This window comes from Aotus nancymaae, unplaced genomic scaffold, assembly GCF_030222135.1.
Source record: "Aotus nancymaae isolate 86718 unplaced genomic scaffold, 86718_ANA_hifiasm-v0.15.2.pri h1tg000043l, whole genome shotgun sequence".
In the NCBI taxonomy this organism is placed as follows: Eukaryota; Metazoa; Chordata; class Mammalia; order Primates; family Aotidae; genus Aotus; species Aotus nancymaae.
In genome coordinates this window covers 1,011,154-1,028,039 of record NW_026988457.1, presented here as the reverse complement: position 1 = coordinate 1,028,039, position 16,886 = coordinate 1,011,154, and the positions used below count along the sequence as shown (strand labels likewise).

Below are 16,886 nucleotides of genomic sequence, written 5' to 3'. Positions count from 1 at the left end.
CCTGACTGGAGTTGAAGGAGGAGAAGGTAAGAACATGTCCACAGGCAACTCTTTCCTGTGGACAAGAAGTGGAGCCAAGGAAGAAGTGGTGGAGCCAAGGAAGGGGTTTGGGTTTTGTTTTTTAAGAAAGGATATATTCGCACACACACACACACACACACACACACACACACACACACACAAATACATATACACAGAGATACACACTAAATATAGGCATGCATGTGCATATACACACACGTTTATGCTGTGTTTAAACAGATCATTTCTTTGCCTTCACAGAAAGGAACTGGTATCTGGTGTGAAAGGGATATTTACTTTTTATTATAAAATTTTTGCATTATTTACACATATACAGATACTCTATTTCTATTAAAAGACTGAGTTTTGAAATATAAACTTTCACACAAACGGAAGGAATGCTCAATTACAGTATGTTTATGAGTTGTTTGGATAGAGTGATAGAGTGGAAAGAGGGACATTGATGGTGCAGGAAAGAGGACCCATTGGAATTCTCATGGCATTTGTCCTGCAAGCTTGGCCCACCAGTCCCAAAAGTGACACTGATCAAGGCTGGTCTGATTGTACCACACAGAGACCCAGCGACCACAAAGCTCTGGAATTTCTGACGCTGCTCTAAATCCAGCACCTCTGAGACACCCAGAACAAGTCCTGGGTAGAGAGGACTCTGTAACTTTCTCAAATCTTGGTTTACTAAGCCCACACAATAATAATGAATCTAAGACTAAGGCATAGGAGACCAAAAAATGCCAGCAAAAAATCTTTTTTTTTTTTTTCAGGAGTTTCAGGAGCTAGGACAACCAATGGCATACACCAGCTGCAAACAGGAAATTGGTTTTTCTGTTTTCTTTTAAAGAAGCTTCATTTCCACTAATTCCTCAGAGCGACCTGCCATCTACAAAGCTATGTTAATGATATACCAGGAGGATATATAAAACAAAAAATGGTTGCAAAAGGTTGAAGTCTGCAATGCAAGAGAGAATAGAGCCAATATACCAGTAAACTTACACGTGTCTAGAGAATTTTATTATTTAAAAAAAGTAAAAACTTTCTAAAACCCATATTTCAGAAAATTATAATATGGGAAATATCAAGGAGTTGGGGCCAGGAACGGTGTGGGACAGGGGAGAGAAGAAAGATGAAAACACATCAAGACCCTTGGCTTGACTGGTGGAAGAGTACAATTGATATTTTTGTAAGAATTATATATATGCACATAGACACTTTTCCTACTATGTAAGTTAGTACAATTTTTCTGGACAACAATTTGTTAAAAATATATGAAAAATGTATAGTCTTCATATATTTTAAAATTATCTTTATTTTATATGTATATATAGAGAGAATATTTTAAAATATCTTTACATATGTATAAATATGTACATAAAATATACATGTACATAAAGAGATTTTTTTAAATATTTATTCTCTTGTAATTCAATAATTCTACTCCCAAAACCCTATCCTAAGAAATAATCAGAGGTACAGCCAAAGATTGATATCCAATGAATGACATGGGAGTGTTATTTAAAATAAGAACTTGCAAACCACCAAAATAACCAAACATAAATCATTTTACCCTCAGAGTATGGAATGTTATGCAACCATGAAAAATCATGTCCTTGAAGACTACTGAACAAAGTAGAAAAACACACATGATCCAAAGTCGAATGGAAAGGTATGCTGCAAAACTACTTAACTTAGATGATCCCAGTTTTGTAAAGTGTACAAAAAGACTGGATATAAAACACACGAAAAAGTTAACAACAAAATTTCCAGGTGGTAGGATTATGAGTGATTTGCATTTTCTCTATGTTAATCCCAATTTATCAATAATGCAATTTTATTTTCATAATCAAGGGTTTTATAACTTAAAATTTTAAGTTGTAGCTGAATGGTGGAAAGGAAGAGCGATGGAAGTGATTACAATGGAGTAAAATAGTATGTCTAGGTGTCACTTTGTTCTGACCTCCACACTTTCTGATGAGAAATCCAATGTCATTCTAATTGTTTTTCCTCTATAGATAAGGTGCCATTTCTCTCATGCTACTTTCAACATTTTTTCTTTGTCTGTTTTCAGAAGTTTGATTACAATATGTTCTGGTGTGGATTTCTTTGGATTTATCCTGTTCCAGATTCTCTCGGCTTCCTGAATTTTAAAGTTCTTGAAAATTTTTATCTTGAACAAATTTAAGAAGTTTTCAACCATTATTTGAGTACTTTTTATGTCCCTCCTATTTCTCCTCTCTTTCCAGGATTATGATGACACGAATGACACCAAAAATCTTTTGTTAGTGTCCCACAGGTTCCTGATGCTTTGTTATTTTATATTCTTTCGATTGTTTAGATATTTCCTATTATTCTATGTTCCAACTCACTGATTCTTTCTCTATCCTCACCATTCCTCTGCTGAGCCCATCCATTGAGTTATTTATTATATTTTTCCATTCTACAATATCCATTTGGTTCTTCTTTATATCATCGATTTCTTTGTTGAGACTTTCCTTTGTTTCAAGTGTGCCTGTAATTTCCTTTTGAAACACTGTATTTATTGAGATATAATTAATATACCATAAAATTCACCCTTTTGAAGTACATGATTCAGTGGTTTTCAGTATATTCACAAAGTTGTGCAACCACTACCACTACTTAATGCCAGAATATTTGTATCACAATATAAAACCCCATACTCATCACCAATCACTCCTCGTCTCCCTTTCTCCCCGGTCCCTGGAACCCATTAATCTATTTTCCATCTTTATAGATTTGCCTATTCTACACATTTCATATATGAGTGGAATTATACAACACGTGACCTTCTGTGTCTGGTTTCTTTTACTCAGCGTAATGTTTTCAGAGTTCATCCATGTTATAGTATGAATCAGTACCAGCTGCCCTTCTCCTTTACCATGAGTGGAAGTTTCCTGAGGCCCTCACCAGAAGCAGATGTTGGCACTATACTTTGTGTACAGCCTGCAGACCATGAGCCAGACAAACCTCCTTCTTTATAAATTACCCAATTTATAGCCATGCAAACAGACTAACACAGGGTTAGAAGTCCAGGCTCTCCATATGGCCTCCACTGAACCACAGAAGGGGTGTGCAGCCTCACTGCTACTGGGGTGATGAAGTCCTGCCTCTCCACTGGGCCTCCTCTGACACCACTGCAATGGGGAAGGCGAGGTGCCCTTGGTGCTGCCAGGCGGGGGTAGAAATCCAAGCTCCTTACTTAGCCTTCTCTACCACCATCCTGGTGGGGGCAGTTGAAGCCACTCATTACAATCTCAGAAGGTGGGGAACCTAGGCTCTCCATGTGACATTCACTGGCACAGGTGGAAGTGGGGGCACACTTTTTCCATGGTGATCAGCTGGAGTCGAGGGGTAATCAGAGAGGTTTCCTGTCTTGTTGAACTGCTCCTTTCCTGGCCTTCTGGCTAGAGAAAGCAGGCTGTTGTTAGGGATTTTTCCTGTGTACCCATGGGCTGTTCTGTGTTACCACCTGCTTCTGCTCCAAGTCTGAGACAGAGGAGGCAAAAAGTCAGCCCAGGGACCCCCACCACTGTGTTCCTCCTCAGGTCCTGAGGTCTCTAGCTGGTCTGCCTAGAAGGAGAATTTACTTGCATTCTCAGAGGCCTACCATCTTCCCAGAAGCAGAAGTCCAGCTCGTTTTTTTAAAACACAAATTTTTTAAACTTTGTTGTTAAACATTAAACATAGATCTGGCTTTAAAGTGAACTATACATTGTCTTATCCTTCTGAAACGCAGGCCACCGAAATGAATTTAACCTTGCTGACAAGCTCAAGAATGGAAACATCCACAGCTATAGGTTTGTTTATTCCACAAGATTCACTTGGAGTTTGCTAAGTGAGGCACACTCTTCCATTTGCTGTCATGTTAAATGGGACCTGTTGACCCAATTTTGGAAGCTCCTGTAATTGTCTGTTCCATTTTCTACTTCGAGCTCTTGTCAATGTGGCCATCCCCAGAGAATTTCCACACCTTTTAATCTGCTACTTCTACCAGTACGCAGCCTGAGAAACCAGACAGTCAAATCTTTTGGAGATATTTTTAAACAATAGTAAACATACTAAGAATAACAGACTCTTCACTTCATATACAAATCTCCCAACATTGATTTAGGCTGCTCCAACATCCTTCAGGCTTATTTACAGGTTCCTCACCAACTTCTATTGCTATGGTTCCTAAGCAAGAGTGTGGGTCCTAAGAGTGTGAGTTTAGAATCAGAGAGTTCTAAATCCACCTCTGTGGCCCCACAGATACAAAAATCTGTGGATGCTCAAGTGCCTGACATAAAATGGCATGGTTAGCTGAAGTTAGATATAAATGATCTTAAATAGCACGCAATGCCACTGTACTTATAGATTCATTTTACGTTAATAACGATAAATCAAGTAAGCAGTAGGCTTGTGGGAAAACAGTCAGCCCATGCCAAGTATAGACAGCTGGGAAAATGCCCTCCGCCTCTACGAATCCACTATCCAGGGAAAGCCTGAGATCACACATAGGCTGGGAGCTAAGGATTCCGAATTACTGTGCTAATTAAGCAGGAGGCACAAGTTAAATTCAGATGCCTAATAAGCACTTGGACGTTTTTTCTTACTTTATTGCTGTTAGAGCACAGCCAAAGCTGACAATTCCAGCACAATGGGTTGCAGCACCTGTTCATTTCAGAAAAATGAGCTGTGCTCAGAGACCATACCCCAGGCACATGGTTTTTCAAGGTACCTAGGCTAGTAATTCATTAAAGGCCCACCTTACAATTCTGTCACATGTCTCCTATCCCATGCATATCACAAAATACAGAATACTACATTCCTGAATTCTACAGCAAATAGAACCAATTCCTGACATCATACTGCAGGGTTCATGTACGTCTATGCTTCTGAGAGAAAAGACATGGTTCCTAAGAAAGAGTGTGAGATTAGAGTCAGAGAGTTCTAAATTCACCTCTGTGGCCTTGGCAAGTTACCTGAACACAGTCGTCCCCCAGTATCCAAAGGGCACTGTTTCCAGGACTCTCCCACAGATACAAAAATCTGTGGATGCTCAAGTGTCTGATATAAAATGGCATAGTATTTGCATCTAACCTGAACACACCTTCCTGTATACTTTAAATTCTCTTTAGATTACTAGTAATACCTAATATAATGTAAACGCTATGTAAACAGTTGTTATTCTGTATTATTTAAGAAAGAGTGACAAGAAAAAAAAGTCAGTGCACGTTGAATATAGATGCAACCCTCCTTTTTTCTGAATTTTTTCAATCCACAGTTGGATGAATCTATTAATGTGGAACCCAGGAACACAGAGGACCAAGTGTATTTTCCTAATCTAATAGAATAAGGAAAGTATCCCCCCTTTACTGAATTATGATAAACTTTGGAGAGAAGAACCATGGTGCAAAGGAAACATGGGTATTCAATGAATGGCAAATGTCATCACTGGTATTAATTTTTTTTATGAGTAAGGAAAAGACCACCTCTTCACAAAGAGAAAGGATACCAGATACTACCACAAGTCATTAGCATCTATAGGCCAAAGTACCAAGTTGTTTTCTATTCTAGTGAGAAACCACCCATTATCTCCATGTCCAGTGTTCTTTATACACTGTGATATATGTTTTAGCACATGTGGTAAGGCAGGTGCAAGTCCCAGACTATGAAAGCACTGCTCTTTCTCTAGGGCAGCCTTCTTTCCTCTGTCCCCCTACACTTCCTTCCCAGCAGCTCATCCATCTCTAGGGCAGCCTTCTTCCCTCTGACCACACCACACTTCCTTCCCACCAGCTCAGCCATCTCTAGGGCAGCTTTCTTTCCTCTGTCCCCACCACACTTCCTTCCCATAAGCTCATTCATCGCTAGGGCAGCCTTCTTCCCTCTGACCACACCACACTTCTTTCCCACCAGCTCAGCCATCGCTAGGGCAGCCTTCTTCCCTCTGTCCCCCTACACTTCCTTCCCACTAGCTCATCCATCTCTAGGGCAGCCTTCTTCCCTCTGTCCCCACCACACTTCCTTCCGACCAGCTCATCCATCTCTAGGGCAGCCTTCTTCCCTCTGTCCCCCCACACTTCCTTCCCACCAGCTCAGCCATCTCTAGGGCAGCCTTCTTCCCTCTGACTCTGCCACACTTCCTTCCCACCAGCTCAGCCATCTCTAGGGCAGCTTTCTTCTCTCTGTCCCCCCATCCCTCCTCATCCATCTCTAGGGCAGCTTTCTTCCCTCTGACTCTGCCACACTTCCTTCCCACAAGCTCACCCATCTCTAGGGCAGCCTTCTTCCCTCTGTCCCCCCGACACTTCCTTCCCATCAGCTCATCCATCTCTAGGGCAGCCTTCTTCTCTCTGTCCCCCCACCCTTCCTACAGCTCATCCATCTCTAGGGCAGCTTTCTTCTCTGTCCCCCCACCCTTCCTACAGTTCATCCATCTCTAGGGCAGCTTTCTTCTCTCTGTCCCCCCACCCTTCCTACAGCTGATCCATCTCTAGGGCAGCCTTCTTCCCTCTGACCACACCACACTTCCTTCCCACCAGGTCATCCATCGCTAGGGCAGCCTTCTTCCCTCTGACTCCACCACACTTCCTTCCCACCAGCTCATCCATCTCTAGGGCAGCCTTCTTTCCTCTGTCCTCCCAGACTTCCTTCCCACCAGCTCATCCATCTCTAGGGGCAGGCTTCTTCTCTCTGTCCCCCAACACTTCCTTCCCATCAGCTCATCCATCTCTAGGGGCAGTCCTCTTCCCTCTGACCCCGCCACACTTCCTTCCCACCAGCTCATCCATTCAGCCTCCCCATGACTGCCTCCCACATTCCCTCACTCCCTTTCTTTCCCTTTAATCCTCCAAGCTACAGTGTTTTTTTATTGGTGTTTTTGTTTCTTCCAGGTACACACACTCCCCTGAAGTCTGGGTCTTTATTTTATATGTTTTTTACCCACTAGCCCCCTCTGCTTTCAATGCAACCATCCTGACCTCTCATTTCTCCAATTCTACTAGATTCTACTCTTTTTGAAAATAGAGGCTTTGGTGAAGAAACCAACCAAGTATAGATGGGATGTTTCACACAAAGGTGGGAAGCCAACTGAAGGTGGGGCCACCAGAAGGAGCACTGGGTTGCTACCACTATACTGAACTGATGAGGAACCATCTACAACCTGTGGCAGGCAAGAACCTTAAGGGAGATTCCTACCTGTTGCTGGGGACAGGAGTGAGGACGGTGGGGACTGACAAAGGCTAGTGACAACCATGGCAGAAATGATCTTGTGACTGAATCAAGAAAATTCATCCACGTCTATGAGATCGAAGACTATTATTCTAAGTGAAGTAACTCAGGAATGAAAAACCAAACATCGTATGTTCTCACTGATATGTGGGAGCCAAGCTATGAGGGCACAAAGGCATAAGAATGATACAATGGACTTTGGGGGAAAGATGAGAGGGGGGCGAGAGATAAAAGACTATACATATGGTGCCGTGTATACTGCTCAGGTGATGGATGCACCAAAATCTCACAAATCACCAGTAAAGAACTTACTCAGGCAACAAAATATTACCTGTGTCCCAAAACCTCATGGAAATGTTTTAAAAAAGAAAATTCATCCTTATCTGCAGCAGAGCAAGGTGGCTAAAGTGCCCATGATGGTCCAAGCAGAAAGGGGCATGCCATGAAGGCGTGCAGTGGCCCTCTAGATCAGGACTGGTTCAGGCAGGCACTTCTCCCTGCCGCCAGGTCAAGTGGGTGCTGGAATTCTCTCTGGCAGGTGAGAGTGATAAAGTGTCAACCTCGACCTCCCCACAGATGACGGCAGAAAGGAATGAGGGAGACAACGGCATCTGAAGGAAGGGGGAGTAAGAAAGGATTGGCTTAGAAATGAAGCTTTCATTTCAGCAGTGAAAACCAACTCAGACACAGCCATCCAATTTCCCAGACATGGACACCTAGAAAAACATCACATATATGGGTCACACTGAGCCCCTCATTTATATCAGAGGCTTTTTATGGCGGCATCATTAAGCTATTTATAGTGAGCAATTAAAGAGGACCTAAGTGGGCCACCACATTCCCATCTGGCTGGCTCTGGCTAATGTGACAATATGCTGACAACAAGATAAAGGCTTTCCTTAAATGCTGTGCCACACAAAAGCTGCCTCTAGATACTTATAAATTTGCTTTGAGTTTGTATTTATATTTTATTTTTTAAAGTCAGTTCAATTATGCATGGGTTGTATTAACCATAATGCAAGCTGCATTATGCAAAACTTCACAGAAACCGTGCAATGCCAGGCTGGTGTGACTGTGGGCAGGTGGCATGAGCACAAATGTAACATGTGGGTAAAAGATGGCATCATAGGGTATAATGGGCAAAGTCTTTAGATCCTATCAAACCAGACTCTGACTAGCAGCTCTGCCAATTAACATAACCCTGGGAAAATTGGTCTCGTAACTCAGTTTTCTTACCTATAAGACCAGGATCTATTGCTGACTTCACAAGTTTCTTCCATGGGAAGTGCCTTATGAACCTTGTCACGTGGAATTGCTCAGTAAATGGTAACTGTCTGGGGACAGTCAACAGAGCAGAGGCCAAATGAGGTCATGGTTATGAACAGACTTCTGAATGGACTCTACTCCAACCACCCCTCGAAGTGACCTTTCCAAAACAAACTCAGCCCTATACGTAAGCCGCCCCTGCCGGAAGCCCCACCTCTGATCATGTAGGGCAGATCACTCCTAACCTGATCATTCCTCCCTCTCCTTACACATCCACTTCACCAAATGATTGCACATGTTTGTGTGTGCTTATGTCACACACATTCTTGGAAGGCCACCTTTTCCAATCCACCTGTTAAAATCCTACCTCTGCTTCACAGCTCCACTTCAACGATGTTCCTACAACACCACCTTCCTCCTCAGAACCTCTTAGCACTGCCCACACCCACTACCCATATGGGCCACTGTGAGTACATTCCTGAATACAGGAACACACCCTCCCTCCTAATTCTGCCCAGCTGCATTCAGTCAGGAAATGCCCCAGGTGCGTGGACTAATGACAGAAGAAACTAATGGAAGGTCACAATTTTGTTTTTAGGTAATTAATCTTGCACCATCTGTGTCATCTCTGGTGCCTTGAAATTAAGAAGTGACCCACTGGGATAGTACCTCAAACTTGTCAGCACTTATGGTGTGAGGCCAGGAAATGACTGTCATCATCACAGTCACTGAAATACACCCAACATGAGCCACTGAGAAATTCTTCAGCAAAGATTCTGCATTTTTCTGTGGAATTTATTCTCAAATGCCACGAATATTTATCTGCATTGTTAGTAAAAATGAACATACTCTGCAAATTCTTTTTTCCCCTGAAATTTTTAAAAAGTAGATATATCTTAAATATACCACTCTTTTACCAACAGAATTTAAATACCGCATTATCATATTTTAAAATTTTACTTATACTGAGATCTATTTCTGGAGTCTCCATTCTGTTTCATTGATATATTTGTCTATCACACTGATTTTACTATAGTAGCCCTTATAGTATGTTTTAATGTCTGATAAGGGAAGCCGCAACTCCCCCTTCACTATTTTTTTTGGAATTCAAATAAATGGTGCTGACACCCTCGGCTGTCTAGTTGGAACAAAATTAATTTGGTCCTCTTACTTGCCCCATATGCAAAATTTACATAAAGTAACTTTAATAAAATATATAAAAGGAAAAGCTAGATGTCAAAATTAAACCAATAGGCTCTTAAAAAGAAAATCTAGGGAGGGGACTATGTGTACAACAAAGGAATGCGTGGAGATTTTATCCCACAAAACATATAAACATAATACAAAAGATATATATTTGGCTATACGGAAATTTAAAAATTTTACAAGAACAAAAGCCATCACAAGCCAAGTTTAAAGACAAATAACAGGCTTAAAAATATTTGCAATAAACATTTTTAAATAAAATACATTTTTTTTTTTGAGATGGAGTATCACTCTTGTTGCCCAGCCTGGAGTAAAATGGTCCTTTCTTGGCTCACAGCAACCTCCACCTCTTGGCTTCAAGAAATTCTCCTGTCTCAGCCACCCATGTAGGTGGGATTACAGGCGCCCACCACCATGCCCAGCTCATTTTTGTATTTTTAGTAGAGATGGGGTTTCACCATGTTGGCCAGGCTGGTCTCAAACTCCTGACCTTAGGCGATCCGCTTGCCTTGGCCTCCCAAAGTGCTGGGATTACAGGTGTGAGCCACCGCACCTGGCCTAGAGCTCCAAACTGATAAAAAAGCAACTCAGTAGAAAAATGTGCAAAAAATAAATAAATAGGAAATTCCCAGCCAAGTCAAGAACAAAAAGACCAAATGTATTAGAAAGCTGCTCAAACTCAACATTTCTATCCAGATGCAAAAATCATAAAGATTAGCACTTACCACTAACAGAGACGTCAAGAAAGGGGCACTCTCACAAACTGCTAGTGGCAACTGTTAACAAAAATTTTAGAAGCAATCTGTCAATAGCGATTACTAAAGGTACATTTTAACGAGATCCCAAACACTGTAACACTTTTTTAAAGTAAAAATACCAATACAAAAGAATGTACAAATATGTTTATTAGACCACTGTTCCTAATGCCAAAAAAGAAAAAAAAAAAGGTGACAGTTTCATAATGAGAGGTCCATATCATGGAACAGTATGTAGCCATAAAAGAACAAATGCAGGCTACACCAGTTGAGTTGGAGATGCTTCTATCAAGTTTTGTTAAATGAGGCAACTAAGATACAGAAAAGCGTGTTTAATATACCATTTAATAAAAGTTAGTAAATGTTCTCAACCCCTTATATGTTTATATGTTCACATATAGTTATCTGGGCATAGAGGAAAACATAGAAGGTTACACACCAAGTAATTCACATGGGTTACCAAGCATGATAAGAGATAAGATGACAAGATAGAAAGTAAAAGAAAACAGAAAAAGAACCTCAAAGAACACCCAACCTGTATATTATTTCCATGCATGTGATACTTGAAAAAAAGAGATGTGGTTAGATCTATATCTACTAATTTGCAGGAATGTACATGACCTATTAAACTGAAAAGGCAAATTACAAAATAATGAGTAAAAATATTATTCTGTTCGTGTGTGTACAATGAACTCATGTATTTGATGGAGTAAGAATGTTTTGGAAAGATGTGTACCAGGCTGTTAACATTGACTGTCTCAGGGACTTGTGCTGGAAAGAGCTTTAGATCACTAATTTTACCTACATCTGATCTTTGTTTCAAGTTGCTTCACTTAGTAAAGCAAATATATATTACTTCCATAACTAAAAGTATCAAATAAAAAAATTTCTTTTTTAGAAAAGGAAAAATGGAAATAATGATGACAGGAAATATGAAAAGCATCACAAGGGACTTCCACCAAGATGGCCAAATAGGAACAGCTATTGTCCACAGTTCCCATCGAGAGTGATCCAGAAGGCGAGTGATCTCCGAATTTCCAACGTAGGTACCAGGTTCATCTCAATGGGACTGGTTAGACAGTGGGTGTAGCCCAAGGAGGGCAAACCGAAGCAGGGTGGGGCGTCACCTCACCCAGGAAGTGCAAGGGACCAGATAACTCCCTCTCCTAGCCAAGGGACACCATTTGGGATGTTTCTGACACTCTGGCACTCGGGCTCAGATACTGTGCTATTCCCACAGCCTTCACAACCTGCAGACCAGGAGATTCCCTCTGGTGCCTACCATACCAGTGCCCTGAGTTTCCAGCACAAAACTAGGCGGCCGTTTTAGCCGCAGCAATTTTTTTTTCATATCCCAGTGATATCCAGAACACCTCGAGATAGAACCACTCATTCCCCTGAGAAAGGGGGCTGAAGCCAGGGAGCCAAGTGATCTGGCTCGGTGGATCCTACCCACAAGAAGACTAGAAAGCTAAGATCCACTAGCGTGAAATTCATGCAGCCAGCACAGCAGTCTGAGCTCAACTTGGGACATTACAGCTTGGTTGGGGGAGGGGCGTCCACCATTGCTGAGGTTTGGGTAGGTGGTTTTAACCTTGCCTGTGTAAACAAAGTCACAAGGAAGTTTACACAGCAACTGGGCAGAGCCCAGGGTAGCTCAGCAACACCTCTGCAGGCAGACTGTCAACTAGACTCCCTTCTTGCTGGGCAGAAAGGAAACAAGGCAGCAGCCCATCAGGGACTTATAAATAAAGCCCCACCTTCCTGGAACAGAACACCTGGGAAAAGGGGTGGTTGTCGGTTCTGCTTCAGCAAACTTTGCATGTCTTACATGCGAAGGCACACATAGGCTCAAAATAATGGGATGAAGGAATGTTTACCAAGCAAATGGAGAGAAAAAAAGCAGGGGTTGCAATCCTAGTTTCTGATAAAACAGACTTTAAGCCCACAAAGATCAAGAGACAAAGAAGGGCATTACATAATGGTAAAGGGATCGATGCAACAAGAAGAGCTAACTATCCTAAATTTATGTGCACCCAATACAGGAGCACCCAGATATGTAAAGCAAGTTCTTAATGACTTAAAAAGAGACCTAGACTCCCACACAATAATAGTGGAAAAATTTAACATGCCACTGTCAATATTAGGTCAACAAGACAGAAGATTAACAAGAATATCCAGGACTTGAACTCAGATCTGGACCAAGTGGACCTAACAGACATCTACAGAACTCTCCACCCAAATCCACAGAATATACAGTCTTCTCAGCACCACCTCATCCTTATTCTAAAATTGACCACATAATTAGAAGTAAAACACTCCACAGCAAATGCAAAAGAACAGAAATCATAACATTATCTTAGACCACAGTGCAATCAAATTAGAACTTAGAATTAAGAAATTCACTCAAAACTGTGCAACTACAGGGAAACTGAACAATCTCCTCCTGAATGACCTCTGAATAAAAATTGAAATGAAGGCAGAAATAAAGACGTTCTTCAAAACCAATGAGAATGAACACACAACGTACCAGAATCTCTGGGACACATTTAAAGCAGTGTCTAGAGGGAAATTTATAGCACTAAACATCCATAAAAGAAGCGAGGAGAGATCTAACATTGATACCCTAATGTCAAGATTAAAAGAACTAGAGGAGCAAGATCAAACAAATTCAAAAGTCAGCAGAAGACAAAAAATAACCAAGACCAGAGCAGAATTGAAAGAGATAGAAACACAAAAAACCCTTCAAAAAAGTCAATAAATCCAGGAGCTGGTTTTTTGAAAAGACAGATAGACCACTAGCCAAACTAATTAAAAAGAAAAGAGAGAAGAATCAAATAGATGCAATAAAAAAATGATAAAGGGGATATCACCACTGATTCCACAGAAATAAAAACTACCATCGGAGATTACTACAAACAACTCTATGCAAATAAACCAGTAAATCTACAAGAAATGGATAAATTTCTGGACACTTACACCCTCCCAAGACTAAACAAAGAGGAAGTTAAATCCCTAAACAGACCAATAACAAGGTCTGAAATTGAGGCAGCAATTAATACCCTACCAACCAAAAAACTCCATGACCAGATGGGTTCACAGCCAAATTCCACCAAAGGTACAAGGAGGAGCTGGTACCATTCCTTCAGAAACTATTCCAAACGATAAAAAAAGAGGGAATCCTCCTTAACTCATTTTATGAGACCAACATCATCCTAATCCAAAAACTGGCAAAGACACAACTAAAAAAGAAAATTTCAAGCCAGTATCCATAATGAACACTGATGCAAAAATCCTCAATAAAATACTGGCAAATCAATTGCAATAGCACATCAAAAAGTTCATCATAACCAAGTCAGCTTCATCCCTAGGATGCAAGGCTGGTTTAACATCTGCAAATCTGTAAATGTGATCCATCATATAAACAGAACCAAAGACAAAAACCACATGATTATCTCAGCAAAGAAGGCCTTTGACAAAATTCAACAGCCCCTTATACTAAAAACTCTCAATAAACTAGGTATCAAAGGAATCTATTTCAAAATAATAAGAGTTATTTATGACAAATTCACAGCCAATATCATACTGAATGGTCAAAAACTGGAAGCATTCCTTTTGAAAACTGGCACAAGACAAGGATGCCTTCTCTCACCACTCCTATTCAACATGGTATGAGAGGAGAAAAAAATAAAGGGTATTCAATTAGGAAAAGAGGAAGTCAAATTGTCTCTATTTGCAGACAATATGATTGTATTTTTAGAAGACCCCATCGTCTCAGCCCAAAATCTCCTTAAGCTGACAAGCAACTTCAGCAAAGTCTCAGGATACAAAATCAATGTGCAAAAATCACAAGCATTCCTATACATTAATAATAGACAAACAGAGAGCCAAATCATGAGTGAACTCCCATTCACAACTGCTACAAAAAGAATAAAATACCTAGGAATACAACTAACAAGGGATGTGAAGGAAAAAACTACAAACCACTGCTCAAGGAAGTAAGAGAGGACACAAACAGATGGAAAAACATTCCATACTCATGGTTAGAATCAATATCATGAAAACGGTCATATTGCCCAAAGTAATTGATAGATTCAAAGCTATCTCCATCAAGCTACCATTGACCTTCTTCATAGAACTGGAAAAAACCACCTTAAATTTCATATGGAACCAAAAAAGAGCCTACATAACCAAGACAATCCTAAGCAAAAAGAACAAAGCTGGAGGCATCATGCTACCTGACTTCAAACTATACTACAAGGCTACAGTAATCAAAACAGCATGGTACTGGTACCAAAACAGACACATAGACCAATGGAACAGAACAGAGGCTTCAGAAGTAACACCACACATCTACAACCATCTGATCTTTGACAAACCTAACAAAAGTAAACAATGAGGAAAGGATTCCCTTTTTAATAAGTGATGTTGGGAAAACTGGCTAGCCATGTGTAGAAAGCTGAAACTGGACCCCTTCCTTACACCTTACACAAAAATTAACTCTAGATGGATTAAAGATTCAAACATAAGACCTAACACCATAAAAACTCTAGAAGAAAACCTAGGTAATACCATTCAGGACATAAGCATGGGCAATGACTTCATGATGAAAACACCAAAAGCAATGGCAACAAAAGCCAAAATTGACAAATGGGATCTAATTAAATGTAAGAGCTGCTGCACAGCAAAAGAAACGATCATTAGAAGGAACCAGCAACCACCAGAATGGGAAAATATTTTTGCAAGCTACCTATCTGATAAAGGGCTGATTTCTAGAATCTACAAAGAACTAAAGCATATTTACAAGAAAAAAACAACCCCATCCAAAAGTGGGCAAAGAATATGAACAGACGCTTTTCAAAAGAAGACATTTATGCAGCCAACAAACATATGAAAGAATGCTCATCATCACTGGTCATTAGAGAAATGCAAATCAAAACCACAATGAGATACCATCTCACGCCAGTTAGAATGGTGATTATTAAAAAATTGGGGGACAATAGATGCTGGAGAGGATGTGGAGAAATAGGAATGCTTTTACACTGTTGGTGTGACTGTAAATTAATTCAACCATTGTGGAACACAGTGTGACAATTCCTCCAGGACCTAGAAACAGAAATTCCATTTGACCCAGCAATCCCATTACTGGGTATATACCCAAAGGATTATAAAACATTCTATTATAAAGACACCTGCACACATGTTCATTGCGGCACTGTTTACAATAGCAAAGACTTGGAACCAATCCTAATGCCCATCAATGACAGAATGGGTAAAGAAAATGTGACACATATACACCATGGAATACTATGCAGCCATAAAAAGAAGAAGTTCATGTCCTCTGTGGGGACATGGATGAATGTGGAGACCATCATTCTCAGCAAACTGACACAAGAACAGAAAACCAAACATTGCATGTTCTCACTCATAGGTGGGTATTGCAAAATGAGAACACATGGGCACAAGGAGGTGAACATCACATACTGGGGTCTGTTGTGGGCTGGGGAGCTAGGGGAGGGATAGCTAGTCTGTTGGGAGTGACAGGCAGGGAGATTGGGGAGGAATAACATTGGAAGAAATGCCTGACGTAGGTGATGGGGGCATCAAGGCAGCAAACCACCATGGCATGTGTATACCTATGCAATAATCCTGCAAGATCTGCACATGTACCCCAGAACTTAAAGTATAATTTAAAAAGAAAGAAAGAAAGAAAAATTTGCATAACCCAAAGTCACAAAATTGTTTCCCATTCTTCTGAAAGATTTAAATTTGTAGGTTTTACATTTAAGTCTATGATCCACTTGAGTTAATTTTTGTATATAGTGTGACGTGTGGCTTGAATTTTTATTTCTTTTCCTGCTTAAGGATACGCAACTGATTTCTACTTTTTTTTAAATAATAAAGACACTTACTGTTTTTAAAAAGAACAAATATTTACTATACAAACTTAGAAAATGGAGGATACGGCTGCCTCCTGTTCCAGGGAGAAGGCAGAAGTGGGTGGGCAGGGGAAAGGGAAGGGTTTTGAGAGCAACAAGGTCTCTTCAGTGGGGGCTCCGCAGGCTAAGGAGAGGCGGGGCTGGGGCTGGCAGAGCAGTCAGCTGAAGCGGTGGGAAGTGCCCTGGTGGGCTCAGTGGCTCCTGTGGGGGTGAAACGGGGGTCAGTAGGGTGAAGGAGTCTGGAGGCTCAGCAGAAGGGCCCCTGACTCTGAGCCGGGCTGCAGTCTGGGTGTGCTCAGAGCTGCATGGTCCCCACCCCGGGGCGGCTCCTTGCGGGGTAGGAAGGCCCAAGACACGGAGACATTGCTGCACCTGCTCCTAGAGCTCCCACGGTGGCCGCTGCGACTGGGCTCTGGACGGCGTAGTTCCTGCGGTAGGGCAGGCGGCGGACTAAGGG

General features: G+C 41.1%; 1 protein-coding gene across 5 annotated transcripts in view; it reads right to left on the bottom strand.

The window, feature by feature from the left end:
* Positions 1–16,886, bottom strand: part of MTUS2 (microtubule associated scaffold protein 2) — a 797,713-nt gene that overhangs the window by 589,896 nt on the left and 190,931 nt on the right. The window contains exon 4 of one of the 5 annotated variants that reach the window (XM_064361724.1): positions 10,461–10,511. The exons of the other annotated variants lie outside the window; for them this stretch is intronic. The gene's annotated coding sequence lies outside the window, so the exon portion shown is untranslated. The remainder of the gene's footprint in view (positions 1–10,460; positions 10,512–16,886) is intronic. 5 annotated transcript variants of the gene reach the window in all.